At 43.6% G+C, this 13,136-nt stretch overlaps 1 long non-coding RNA gene across 4 annotated transcripts in view; it reads left to right on the forward strand.

Moving 5' to 3' along the window:
* Window positions 1-10,479, forward strand: part of LOC100687432 — a 28,657-nt gene extending 18,178 nt beyond the window's left edge. For all 4 annotated transcript variants that reach the window (XR_005363303.1, XR_005363302.1, XR_005363301.1 and 1 more), the window contains exons 2-4: window positions 574-659; window positions 8,033-8,277; window positions 10,214-10,479. This is a non-coding gene — a long non-coding RNA (uncharacterized LOC100687432). The remainder of the gene's footprint in view (window positions 1-573; window positions 660-8,032; window positions 8,278-10,213) is intronic.
* The last annotated feature ends 2,657 nt before the right edge of the window (window positions 10,480-13,136 follow it).

Genomic DNA, 13,136 nt, shown 5'->3' on the forward strand with positions numbered 1-13,136 from the left:
AGATGAGATACCCATTCTTTGACAAATGTCTGTTCTGCTCCTGTGCTTAGGGGGGCCTGGGCCTCACATTCTGGTCATTGTCTCTCTAAGGATGGCCAGGGACGCCTGGGTGGTTCAGTGGTTGAGCATCTGCCGTTGGCTCAGGTCGTGATCCCGGGGTCCTGGGATCGAGTTCCGCATTAGGCTCCCCACAAGGGAGTCCCTCCGCCTATGTCTCTGCCTCTCTCTCTGTGTTTCTCATGAATAAATAAATAAAATCTTTAAAAAGTAAATAAAATAGAACGAGTACAGCCAGCACCTCCATTGTGTTAAATGTCTCTGTCTGGGGCCTGTGTGCAGGCTTGCACATGTGTCACTGGCAGCAAGGAGGGCAGGTGTGGGTGTGGACAGACAGATCCAAGTCCATCTTTGCCTCTGGAAGAACAAGTTAAGAGGTGCCCCTTTCTCAAGGCAATCACACCCCCTCTCAGTCCAGTATATTTTACCACATTATGGGACACAGAAGAGATGAGAACTAGCATTTATTGGGGGCTGGTTACATGTGCTGACACTTTTGTTATGTTCTCCCAACAGCTCTGAGGCAGGTGACATAATACCCATTTTACAGATGAGGAAACTGGGGCCGTGACTTTGATAGCGTACTAGCTACCAGACCTTAGGTAAGTGGCGGAGTTACCATTGAAGCCCAGGTTGGTATGTACAAATGCCCAAATACTTTCCATCGTGCGTACTGTCCTCTGTCATCCCTGGTCCCCCCATGCTTCTTAAATCTTTCATGATTTGTCAGAGACTTCCGGGAATGATTGTCAGGCCATGATTTAGCTTCCGTCTTTTAAATATATTTTATTTGAATTTTATTTTTAAAATATAGTTGGTCTAAATAAATAAAATTAAAATAAAATATAGTTGGTCTTTGAACAACATGGGCTTGTGCTGTGCAGGTCCACTTATTCACAGATTTTTTTCCCCAAGAAATACAGTACAGTACTATAAATGCATTTTCCTTATGATTTCAATGACATTTTCTTTTCTCTAGCATACTTTATGGTAAGAATACAGTACATAATATATATATAACACACTAAATATGTTAACTGACTGTTGATATTATCAGTAAGGCTTTCAGTCAACAGTAAGCTATTAGTGGTTAAGTTTTTAGGAGTCAAACTTGTGGTCAGATTTTGGACTGTGTGCAGGTCAACGACTATGGATTTCATTTAAAAAATACATTTAGGGATGCCTGGGTGGCTCAGCGGTTGAGCACCTACCTTTGGCCCAGGGCATGATCCTGGAGTCCTGGGATCAAGTCCCACATTGAGCTCCCTGCATGGAGCCTGCTTCTCCCCCTGCCTGTGTATATGCCTCTCTCTGTGTTTCTCATGAATAAATAAATAAAATCTTATAAAAATAAAAATACATTTAAACTATTTTTAAAAACTATAATGAAAAACACAACAGATGGCACCTGGGTGGCTCAGTTAAGCATCCAACTCTTGATTTTGGTTTAGGTCATGAGATCAAGTCCTGCTTCTGGCTCTGTGATCAGTGAAGAGTCTACTTGGGATTCTCTCACTCCCTCTCCCTCTGTACCTCACCCTGCTCACATGCACACACTCTCTCTCTCTCAAATAAATAAATAAATCCTTTTAAAAATGATTTTATTTATTTATTCATGAGAGACACACAGAGAGGCAGAGACATAGGCAGAGACAAAAGCAGGCTCCATGCAGGGAGGGAGCCTGATGCAGACTCAATCCTGGGACTGCAGGATCACGCCCTGGGCCGAAGACAGGCACTCAACCACTGAGCCACTTAGGTGTACCATAAATCCTTTTTTTTTTTTAGAGTAACAAACAAACACATAAATATATGCAGGGTACCTGTGAGACTCAGTTGGTACAGCCTGCAACTCTTGATTTCAGGGTTGTGAATTCAAGCCCCACATTGGGTGTGGAGCCTATGTTAAAACAAATAAACAAACAAACAAACAAAAAACATGTTAGCTAGCTAGCAAATTCTAACACATAACACAATAGAAACAATGGCACATAAATTTCTGCTGACAGGTTTTTGAACTAATCGAGTCTTCCCTTCTTTTCTCTCTCTTTCTCTTTCTCTTTTGGCTAATAGAGATTTGAAGTATAATTTGCCTACAGTAAAATGCACAATTCTTAAGTGTACAGCTCCTAAATTTTTGCACATATGTATTCCATAAGATCACTAAGCATATCAAGGTTTACACAATGTCCAGCACTCCAGAAAGTTCTCTTTGCCCCTTTCAAGTCATGAGCCCTTGCCACCCATCACTAATCGGACTCTATTACCATACCCTAGTTAGTCATAGGCCATTGATTAGGAAGTTTATGGGAGTGTACTGGCCTTTTATATCTGTTCCAAGAATGCAGTGCTCAGTCAACACGAGGCTCAGAAACATGTCCCTGTTAGGCCTCAGTAGGCTTTCATAACTGAATACATAACCTGTTAGATGGTTCTACTGTTTATAAAAAGTGTTGGGTAGGGATCCCTGGGTGGCGCAGTGGTTTAGCGCCTGCCTTTGGCCCAGGGCGGGATCCTGGAGACCCGGGATCGAATCCCACGTCGGGCTCCCGGTGCATGGAGCCTGCTTCTCCCTCTGCCTATGTGTCTGCCTCTCTCTCTCTCTGTGTGTGACTATCATAAATAAATAAAAATTAAAAAAAAGAACTTAAAAAAAAAGTGTTGGGTATTTCATGTCTGACTTTCACATCTAGGAAAATAAATTCAACAATCTTGATAATTTGATTTAGAAATTTAAAAATGTTCTGGTATTCCTTTCTCAAACCTCTGGATTTGTTTATACAATAGATGACAAAGTAAGCTGATTTAAAAAATATATATGTATTTGTTTACTCTCTGCAACTAAAATACAGACACAGACAAATGCCAAGCTTGATCTCAAGATTGCAATAGGTTGATTGCAATAGTATAGGTTATACCTATACTAATTATTCTAAATTTTGGTATCCATCAAAACAGTAATTTTCCCTCATATATTAACTTTATAAGTAAGTGCTAAATAAATTTTAACTTAAAAATGGGGGTGCCATTTTTAAATTTAAAAAAATGGGGTGCCTGGTTGGCTCAGTCAGTAGAGCATCTGAGTCTTGATCTCAGGGTCCTAAGTTTGAGCCCCATGTTGAGCTGGAACCTACTTTAAAAAATATAATGAAGTGAAATCTTTTTAAAAATGTATACAAAAAATAAACTTAAAAATGTATACAAATAAATTATTTTATAAATTTTTTTTAATTTTTATTTATTTATGATAGTCACACAGAGAGAGAGAGAGAGAGAGAGAGGCAGAGACACAGGCAGAGGGAGAAGCAGGCTCCATGCACTGGGAGCCCGACGTGGGATTCGATGATTCGATCCCGGGTCTCCAGGATCGCGCCCCGGGCCAAAGGCAGGTGCCAAACCGCTGCGCCACCCAGGGATCCCCATTATTTTTAAGTTATGGTTCATATAACATTTGTCTGAAGAAGTTATATTAATAAAATGTTTGCAATCCACATCCTAGGACATAATTTGTCTGGGTATAGGGAGTTGGCCCTTGGAGAAGTTATATTTTTTTCTTCCTGATGTACGATTTACTTCAGGCCTACATTCTTCTGGACTGCCTGGGGTTTTTTTTCTATTCAGTTGGAAGCACTTTCTTTATTTGTGAAAGCAATGGAAACAAAGTGGTTAACACTCCACCACCTTCCCCAAGAGAGGCTTACCTGTTCCCTTCCTTTGTAAAACTGGTTTTAGAAAGCTCCTTTTTTTAGTATGTGTGTGTGTGTGCGCGCGTGTATTATTAACAGTGATGAGGATTGTAATTCTTGCTCCCTGTGGGTAAAAATTACTTTTCTATTGTTCAAGAAAAAGACCATTTTCAAAAATCATTTCCTGAGAAAAAGTGGGGGTAGGAAGGCCTCGGCGTGAGGGCAGTGAGTCATTAGAAGGCAGCTTGGAAAGAACACGGGCCTGTGGGCGTGAGCTGAAGCCTTGCTTAATCCTCACAGGACTCACATAAGTGAGCAGAATGGTATGTCAGGCCCTTCCAACCAGAGAAAAGGACCTAGTGAGAGGTCCAGACCCAGTGGAGGTCTGGGATGGTGGTCAGCTGGGGGCTGTTAGAGGTACAGGTAGAAGGCAAACAGGTCCTAGGACATTGGCTGGGACCACTTAGCTGCTAGAAAAGTGAGGTCCAGAAAGTTACTTGGACTGTCTGAAGTTGAACTTAAGGCAGGACCAACTTGGGTAACACACACCACAGGCATATGGCACAGGGACGGGACCTGGTCCATGCAAAGAAGGGCAACTCTGGTTGGCATGGGGGCCTGAGCCTTTGAGAAGAATCCCTGGGGTCTCAACGTGAGCTAGTTTCAAACAACTGCAGAACAGACAGCCGAAGGGCAACCAAGAAGCCCTAACCAGAGCAAAAAGTGAGTAGTTTCTTGAAGAGTCTGCACAGCCCACAATCAGGCATCTAGAGCAACCCAATTCTGCTCTTGTCTAAAATTGGAGATTATTGGGAGCCGGGGTGGCTCAGAGGTTGGACGTCTGCCTTTGGCTCAGGGTGTGATCCCAGAGTCCCGGGATTGGGCTCCCAGCGTAGAGCCCGCTTCTCCCTCTCCTGTGTCTCTGCCTCTCTCTCTCTCTCTCTCTCTCTCTCTCTGTGTATCATAAAAAAAATAAATAAAATATTTTAAAAAATTGGAGATTACGACTCTAGCATCCAACCCTGAGGCAGTGGATGAGTAGGAGGATGATTTTCTAGATAAAACCTAGACCAGCAAGTCTCACCAGAACTTCTAGAAAGGAATTAGGGATGTGGGGATGTGAGATGCCTGGTCCCACTCACCCCAAAGGATGACATCACCAGCGACTTACTCTAAGTTTCGTTGTGGTTAACTGCCCAGTCATTTGCAAACTTTCTTATTTTCTATTTCTCAGTAATTAGCAGTACATTGCCATGATTAAGAGTGATCAAGAAATCAGACTGCCTGGCTTCATACTACAACTTTACCACTTACTAATTGTGTGAACTTGGTTTTTAAGTGTCCTCAAGTTTCTAATACTTTATCTGTGATGTTGGAATAATGATAGGACCTTCATGAGGTAAATATGATTGCATAAAATCACACTGTCAAGAAATCCCTTGGCACAAGATGGGGGTTCAATAGGGGGTTCAATAGATATTTGGCTGGGGTGATGGTGAGAGTGGAAATATAGCAACAGGACAAACCAAGCAGCAGTCATGGACTCATCTCAGGGGTGGGAGAGTAGAAGATAGGGAGGTCGTGCCCTGCAAGCTTGGGTGCCAATGGAATCTGACAGGAAGAGCTTCCTACTATGTTTAATCTCTGGGCTCCTCACCATGCAAGTCGGTTCCCGTAAGCCCACCGACAGCTTTGGAAGTCCTCCCTTACTTCAGGTCTTCTTTGCACTCGAGCCATCTCAGTGGATTCTTTTGCCTGCTGGGACCCTGACTGATCCTGTAGCTGATGGTGGTTGCGTGTATTTCCATCTGTCTTTTGTGCTGGTCCTCAAACCAGCCCCCCCACCCAACTTCCCCCCCTTAACAGCATTTCTCCAAGAACCTGAGTGTGACTTTCACTCAACCCTGACTGGTTTTTCCCTCCCTCTGAGCCCCCCCCAATGCTAGTCTCCACATCCTGAGACTCTTACCCTACAAAACCTTTCATGCTTTCCCCTTCTTTCTCTTCCTAGTTAGATCCTTCTTACTGCCCACTTGGACTATGACAAGAGCATCCCAACTAGATTTCCAGCCTCCAGGATCCTCCCCTGCATCCATAATTCAGCCTATGATTTGTCCCCAGATAAATCTTAAAACTAGGGCTTTCAAACTTTTTTGGCTATGACACACAGTAAGAAATATATTTTACTTCATAACCCAGTACCCACATACAAAACTTACAAAGCAATACTACACTCCAGCATTTTTTAATTTATGACCCAAGAAATTGACTTTGTGACCCACTAATGGGTCATACCCCACAGTTTGAAAACACAGCCCAAACAGTTTCAATTATGTCATCATCCCAGTGAAAGCTTTCAATAGTCCCCATCATTGATTGAATTTACTATAAGTTTTAACCTGGCATTAAGCAATGCTATAGGTGACCTCAACGTCTAAACATTTCTCACTCTACCTCCATTTATGTCACTTAACCTCTCCGGTCCTTGATAGTCTAATATATAGAATGGAAACAAAAATGTCTTCCCAGCCTGACGGCCAGGGGTAGACCAGATGACCCATTCAGTTTCCTCTCTAAGAGCTGAGTCTGGGATTGTAAGTGCACAGTAGCCAGTAACCAGACATGTCTCCTCTCTGGTCTCCACTCTTCCACCTCTGCATATGTCTTTGTTTATGTTGTTCCCTTCGGTCATCTTTCTCCATCTCCCTCTGCCTTCCTCTGCTGAAATCCCATCAAAGTTCAGCAAGAGCAAAGGACACAAAAAGGAAAGGCCAGAACATATTCAAGGAATGCAATTAGTCCGCTAAGGGTGGAGCCACTAAGGCCGCTATGTTATGCACTGGTGGGAAGAAGGATAAAACTAATACGGTGGCCAAGGCTAGCCCATGCCAAGCTGAGACCTTCAGGCTGAAATTTGTTATTCTTTTAGACTTTTTTTAATTTAAATTTGATGTATTAACATATAGTGCATTATTAGTTTCAAAGGTAGAGTTCAGTGATTCATCAGTCGTATATAACACCCAGTGCTCATTATAACATATGCCCTCTTAAACTCTATCATCCAGTAACCTATCCCACATCAGGCTGAGGTCTTATCTGAATTTAGAGGCCATGGAAGTCATTAATGGTTTCAGAGTAGGTGTGACATGATCAAAGGTAAGAGATTATTTCTTTTTTTTTTTTTTTTAAGATTTTATTTATTTATTCATGAGAGACACACAGAGAGAGGCAGAGACACAGGCAGAGGGAGAAGCAGGCTCCATGCAAGGAGCCCGACGTGGGACTCGATCCCGGGACTCCAGGATCATGCCCCGGGCCAAAGGCAGACGCTCAACTGCTGAGCCACCCAGGTGCCCTAAGAGATTATTTCAATAGTAAAACTGACATAGCCTGGATGTATTAGGATAGGACAGGTGGTATCAGGATGGGATAGACCAGGGATGGATCTGAGAGATCCAGACAGATAGCATCTAGGAGATCAGCTTTGGCCACAGATAAGCATCCTGGAGAGCAGAAGGAACATAGAGTGTCAAGGTACAAGGAGCAGACTGAGGAAAGGGCCAAGAAGATGCCTAGCTTCTGCTGGCTCTGGTAGCACACTGCAGAGACACAGTCAGGGACTGGGACTCAGGGGCAGGTGGCCAGTCCCTGAGACGGCTGGTGACAGCAAAGCTTCTGGCATAAAAGAAAAGGAACCACCTTTTACTCAGGTCCTGTTTGTGACCGTTCCTCTGTCAAGCACCTTCACACTTGTCTCTGTGACTCCAAAGCTTGAAGTCTGAAAGACATCAAACTGTTGTCAAAGTCTCTGAGGACAAGAAGCAAATACTTTCTTCTCTGGGGACCTAGTGCAATGCTCACTAAGTCTAGATAAATATTCGTTGGTTTGAATTAAAAAGGGATTATTTGTTCCTATCACCCCCTAAGATATCACTGCTTGCTTGTCTGTCTTCACTGGGGATTCTTGGTGTTCTGGGCCTTACACTGTTTACCTGAATGCCTGTATACCAAAGCTCGGGGGCTAACTATATTGATACTTTGAATTCATTAACCTCAGTGTATTTCTAGATGAAAGGTTTGAGGTGCAGCTTCAGTGACTGATGATGTGTAAACAGCCAAGGGAGAAATGAGGGCTACTATTGTCTTTCATCCCAAAGGCCTTGGGGATAGTGAAAGCTCAGCTCTGTGGCCAAACATAAACTATAAATCCTTATGAGATTTGTTTCCCCCACACACAGACGGAGAAACCAGGACTATTATTATTTCTCTTTTCATGTGCTCTCTTCCAGATACGCCATAAACATCTTGGTCTCCCCACCACCACCCAAGGTGCTCTGCAGATGGGTGGAACCATTCAAGGAGCCCCGGGTGTTAGGAGGAAGCTGAGTCTCATGCTGCTGGATCTGTGTGGACCCCACTGTCATTCTGGCAGCCCCAGCACAGGTGGGAGAAGTTGCCTGTGCTCACGGCGCTCCTGGGGGCAAACAGGGCTATGTGTGCCTGCCAGGAAGAGGCTGTAGAACGATTTCTCTTGGTAAGCTCTCCATAAACCTGTATTATTCAGAATATACAGCTCCTACTTATTCAGTCCACACTTACCTAAAGCCCCTTTGCTAGCAGGAAAGCAGAGGGAAGGCAGATCCATGGCACTTTTGAGGCTCCAGGTGTACTTTAAAAATGGGCACGTGACTAAACAAGATTTTAAAATCATAGTATATTTTATAGTTTGTGTATTTATTTACTTGTTTGTTCTTTTAAAATTAGAGTTATATAAAGAACATTGTCCTTTTTTTCTCTCCTGAAAGCACAACTTTGTGTCTGAATTCATAACTTCACTTGCAGACAGCACAAAAGGTCAAATTGAAGGCTCTTTATGAATATGGGACCTGGATCTCTTGCCCTCAATCCCACCCTCGAGTGCCCTTTGTCCTCTACCAGGCCCTAATGTGCAAAGGACTGAATTGCAAGTCCTCCTGGCTTTGACCAAAGCCACACTATCCACTGCTTCCCTTCAACTACAGAGGCTCCCTCTGACTTCAAATTGAGACTGGAGCTTTGATCTACCTGAGGGGCTACACCCAGATTCAAGACTCCATACTTGTCTGAAGCAAGTTGCCTGGGTGGTGAGAGCCTCTACTGCCAACTCAGCCAATAAACTGTGCTTCTTGGCTTCAGTTCCATCTATGATTTCCCCACATGCACTAAAATTGTGAGAACGCCCTATTTCTAAATGCTGGGACACGCTTACCTGTAGCAGCAGGAAAGGAAGGGATTTCCCCAGAGAGACTAGTTTGCTTGGGCACATAAGAAACAACTCTAAACCCACTGAGCTAGGACTAGGAGGTGCCCTGATGTCCAAACACAAAAGCACATGATTTGATTTCCACTGTGATAATATGGGGAACTGCCAGCACCCTCTTTTGAAAAACAGCCGAAGAGACCTCACCCAAAACATTAGGGCATATGCTTTACAGGATACCAGCTTTAGGGAACAGGGGTCAAGGGACCCATTTTTTTGGACTCTGCTTCTTCATCAGCTTTAGGGGGACTGACACTGGAAGCTTCTGCAAAGCCAATTGACTTATGAGTCAAAACCTTGCTGGGTTTTCCTTACTCAGATTTTTCCTCTAAGAATTTCATACCTGTTTCAAAAGATTAAAGGACTTAGCCTCGACCATACAATCCCCGTAAAGAACAGGGGTTCCATCCCTTCTTGAAGTGGGAAATCGGAAGTCCTAGGGCCTGTTTCGTGTCCCTGAGATGCTAATTCCTACCCCAGAGTTCACTGATGTTTGACATATAAAGAGGTGGTGAGAAATGGGGAGTGACACTGCCTACAAAACTCAGCAGCCTGTGAATTACTGATGTGTAAAAGTGCCTACACTTCAGAAAAAGCAGATAAGCAGATGAGAAAGAGCAGAGGGAATAACATAGAATTTATAATATCATGAAAGGAATAAAAATATTTCTTCATATCAATCTCATCTTAATTATAAAGAGGCACAAATGACGATGTTGCTGTCGCGACTCTTTTTTGGCAAACAGCTATATAATTTTGTTTCCTCATAGGCTATGGCAAAGGGAAAACATTTTTAAAAATTGTTTTAATCTCAAGGGGAAGGAAAAGACACGGTGGAAGGAATACTTTTTGCCCAGACCTGATCACACTTATGTTTTAAAAAGCAGTGCACCTCTAAAGCGTACTTATTCTAGAAAGCTTCTGCAGACCGTATCAATGCTAGAAAACAGAGGTGGTTACTTTGTAATTATCTTGGGTGTTAGTTCTTGAAGGAAGAGAAAATTATAAAGGAAGTAACAACTCCATCACTCATGATTGGCCTTCAGAAATCCTCATATGACTTTTAGTGTGTATTTCTAAAGGAAATCATGACTTCTCTTTCTTTGCTATAAGAGTGAAAATTCTGGTAGAATTTTTTGTTGTTGTTGTTTTTGTTTTTGTTTTTTTGTAGAACTTTTATATGAATTGTGGTGAATTCATCGATTGCCAGCTAAAAATGATTTTCTCCATCCCCTACCACCAAGAACAGTAGCCCTAGTGACCCCTTCCTTCACGTCTAAGAAAAAGCAATGTCATTCAGCCATTCATTCACTTGATTTATTGTGTATTTATTCAGTGCCTGGTGTTTTACTAGGTGATGGGGATAAAATAGTGACCAAAAAAGCCTTGGACTAGCGGAAAGGATCACACCAATAAACGTGAAATTACAGTCTGGAATAAGTGTCTGTTCTTTCCAAGGACTCCTCTTTGTTCTTCTTTTTTTTTTTTTTTTTATAAATTTTTACTTATTTATGATAGTCACACACAGATAGAGAGAGAGAGGCAGAGACACAGGCAGAGGGAGAAGCAGGCTCCATGCACCGGGAGCCCGACGTGGGATTCGATCCCGGGTCTCCAGGATCGCGCCCTGGGCCAAAGGCAGGCGCCAAACCGCTGCGCCACCCAGGGATCCCTCCTCTTTGTTCTTAATACATCTCTTCTTGCTTCCGGGGCATACCTGCTGCATCCCCTCCCCAGCTTCCATCTCCGGTTCCCCTGATCTTTCCCATCCATCAGCAACACGCTTTGGTTTGCTCCCTTCACCCTGCATCCAAAACCTTGCCAGAATAGGTTTATATACCTCACCTTCTTTTAAGCCACCAAACTACGTAAGTTGGTTCCCACCCAACCCATACTTTCAAAAATGCTCTCTCAAGCCTGAGGACAAGGATCTCCCCATTACCCAATCCACCCTGCAACCTCATCATTGCTCTGGACTCTCTCTGCAGCGTCTAACACCCCTGACCACCTCCATCTGCTAATGTTCTTTCCCTGCCAGACAGTGCTGTCTTCTTTCTCCTTACAATGCTGAAGGGCTGGAGTTCCCAGGATTCCAACCTGAGTCCTCCTCCATTCTATCCTGGGAGATGGTGTTCACTTTCCATGCCTCAATGATACTCCTTCTGATCAGAGCCTCAGTGTATTCTCCTGAGCTCAGATCCAAATTTCCACCTCAAGCTTTACTCCTGGATGCCCTGTTGAATTTGCAATCTGGGTATCTGCAAAACAAAGCTCATGGTTTACCCTTCAACCCCGTTTCTCCTTTGTTTCCTATGAGAATCAATAACCTCACTTTCCAGTCAGACACCCAAGTCAGAAGTCTCCAAGTTATTTGTGACCATCCTCTTTCCATCATCCAGGCACTCTATCCACCACTGGCTCCTATCAGAATTTATGCCTGAAATATCTGTCCCAACACGGGATGGCAAATAGGTTTCATTTAATGTCCTAACTCTGATCGATTAGTAGTTGCTATTGCTATGTTGAGAGCGCTGTGCTGAGAAGGATTCTGAGGCAGTATCTGACGTCATCAAGGACAAGTACAGTGCTTAGTTACCAGTGTTGCACTGGGTGGTGGTACACATGCCAGGTATTTGCGATCCAGTACCTAGCTCCAAGCCTTCTTTGATGAACAAATGGAGATAACCTCTTACTGCTCCCATCGCCACTGCTCTGGGTACACTTTCGGGGTATTACAGTAGTCCCTTATGCCCCCTTGTCTCTTCTCCACTTCTCTTTTCCGCAATTCATCATTCATCCAGCCTGTGCTTTATCCCTCTAAAGTTAAGATCTATCTAATCATGTCTGTTTAAAAAGGCTCCCTCAGGGGCACCTGGGTAGCTCAGTGGTTTAGCGTCTGCCTTCGGTTCAGGTTGTGATCCCGGGGTCCTGGGATCAAGTCTCACAACAGGCTTCCCACAGGGGCCCCTTTCTCCCTCTGCATGTGTTTCTGCCTCTCTCTTTCTGTGTCTCTCATGGAAAGAAAAAAAAAAAAGGCTCTCTCCTACTAGGATAAAGCATATGGCATTAGGGACATTTCAGAATCTTGACTGTGTCACACCTACCCACCACCACATGCCCCATGAGCCTTCACGGGAGGCACAGAATAGCATCACGGTTTACAGACGACTTAAGGCCTCGCTTCCTGCTTCCAAACCCCAACTCTGCCACTTACCAGTTGTGTGACTCCCAGCAAGCTACTTGACTCTCTGAACCTCAGTTTCCTTATCAGCAAAATGAGGAAAATAATCATACTTAGCTCACAGGTTTGTTGTGAGGATTAAATGAGTTATAGAAAATGTCCTGCAGAACTCCTGCCATGAAAGAGACCCAATGTAAACGTTGTCTCCTCTTGTCGCTACCACGTTGGCACACTTAGCCCTCGTTGGCTTTGGTCAGGCTGTTGCCATGGCCCTGCCCCACCTTTCTGTACTCCCAAGGGAAGTACCTTGGGCCTTGCCCTGTCCTCCCAATGCATGTGTCATATTCCTCTGGCCCAGCAGTTACTACACTGTACTGTACTTAGTTGTTTATGTATGTGGGTGTCTGATCCAAGAGTCGGGAGTTCCCTAAGGGCAGAGAGCGTGTCTTATCTTCGTGCGCTCTACAGTAGACATGTTATGCCTGAATTGAATGATGACGTGATGAACAAGTTGGCAGCAGAGGCAGGATGAGCAGTGGGTAGTGATAATGGTTATAGTTGGAACTGCTGTTTATCTGTGAGGGAGATAATAAATAACAGTTAATCTCCTGGAATACCATACCAGTAGGTGGTACATTTTTCTTGCTTTTCTACCAGTATATTACCAGGAATCAGTCTCTCAGCTCTGATTTTTCTTTGCCCCCAGGAACGGCTTTTTGTTTGTTTGTTTTTAATTAACTTCAAGGTTATGATGTCCATTCTCATCTCTATAAACACGAAGCTCACTCTTCATGGCCTAATTCCTACCCCACCTCCAATTTAATGCTAGATTTAGAACAAACAAACAGAAGCTTCCTATTTAATTGTAACACCCTTGACATTTACTCTTGATAGGACCATGGGTAAGTAGCTC

This window comes from Canis lupus, chromosome 8 (genome assembly GCF_011100685.1).
Source record: "Canis lupus familiaris isolate Mischka breed German Shepherd chromosome 8, alternate assembly UU_Cfam_GSD_1.0, whole genome shotgun sequence".
Classification (NCBI taxonomy): Eukaryota; Metazoa; Chordata; class Mammalia; order Carnivora; family Canidae; genus Canis; species Canis lupus.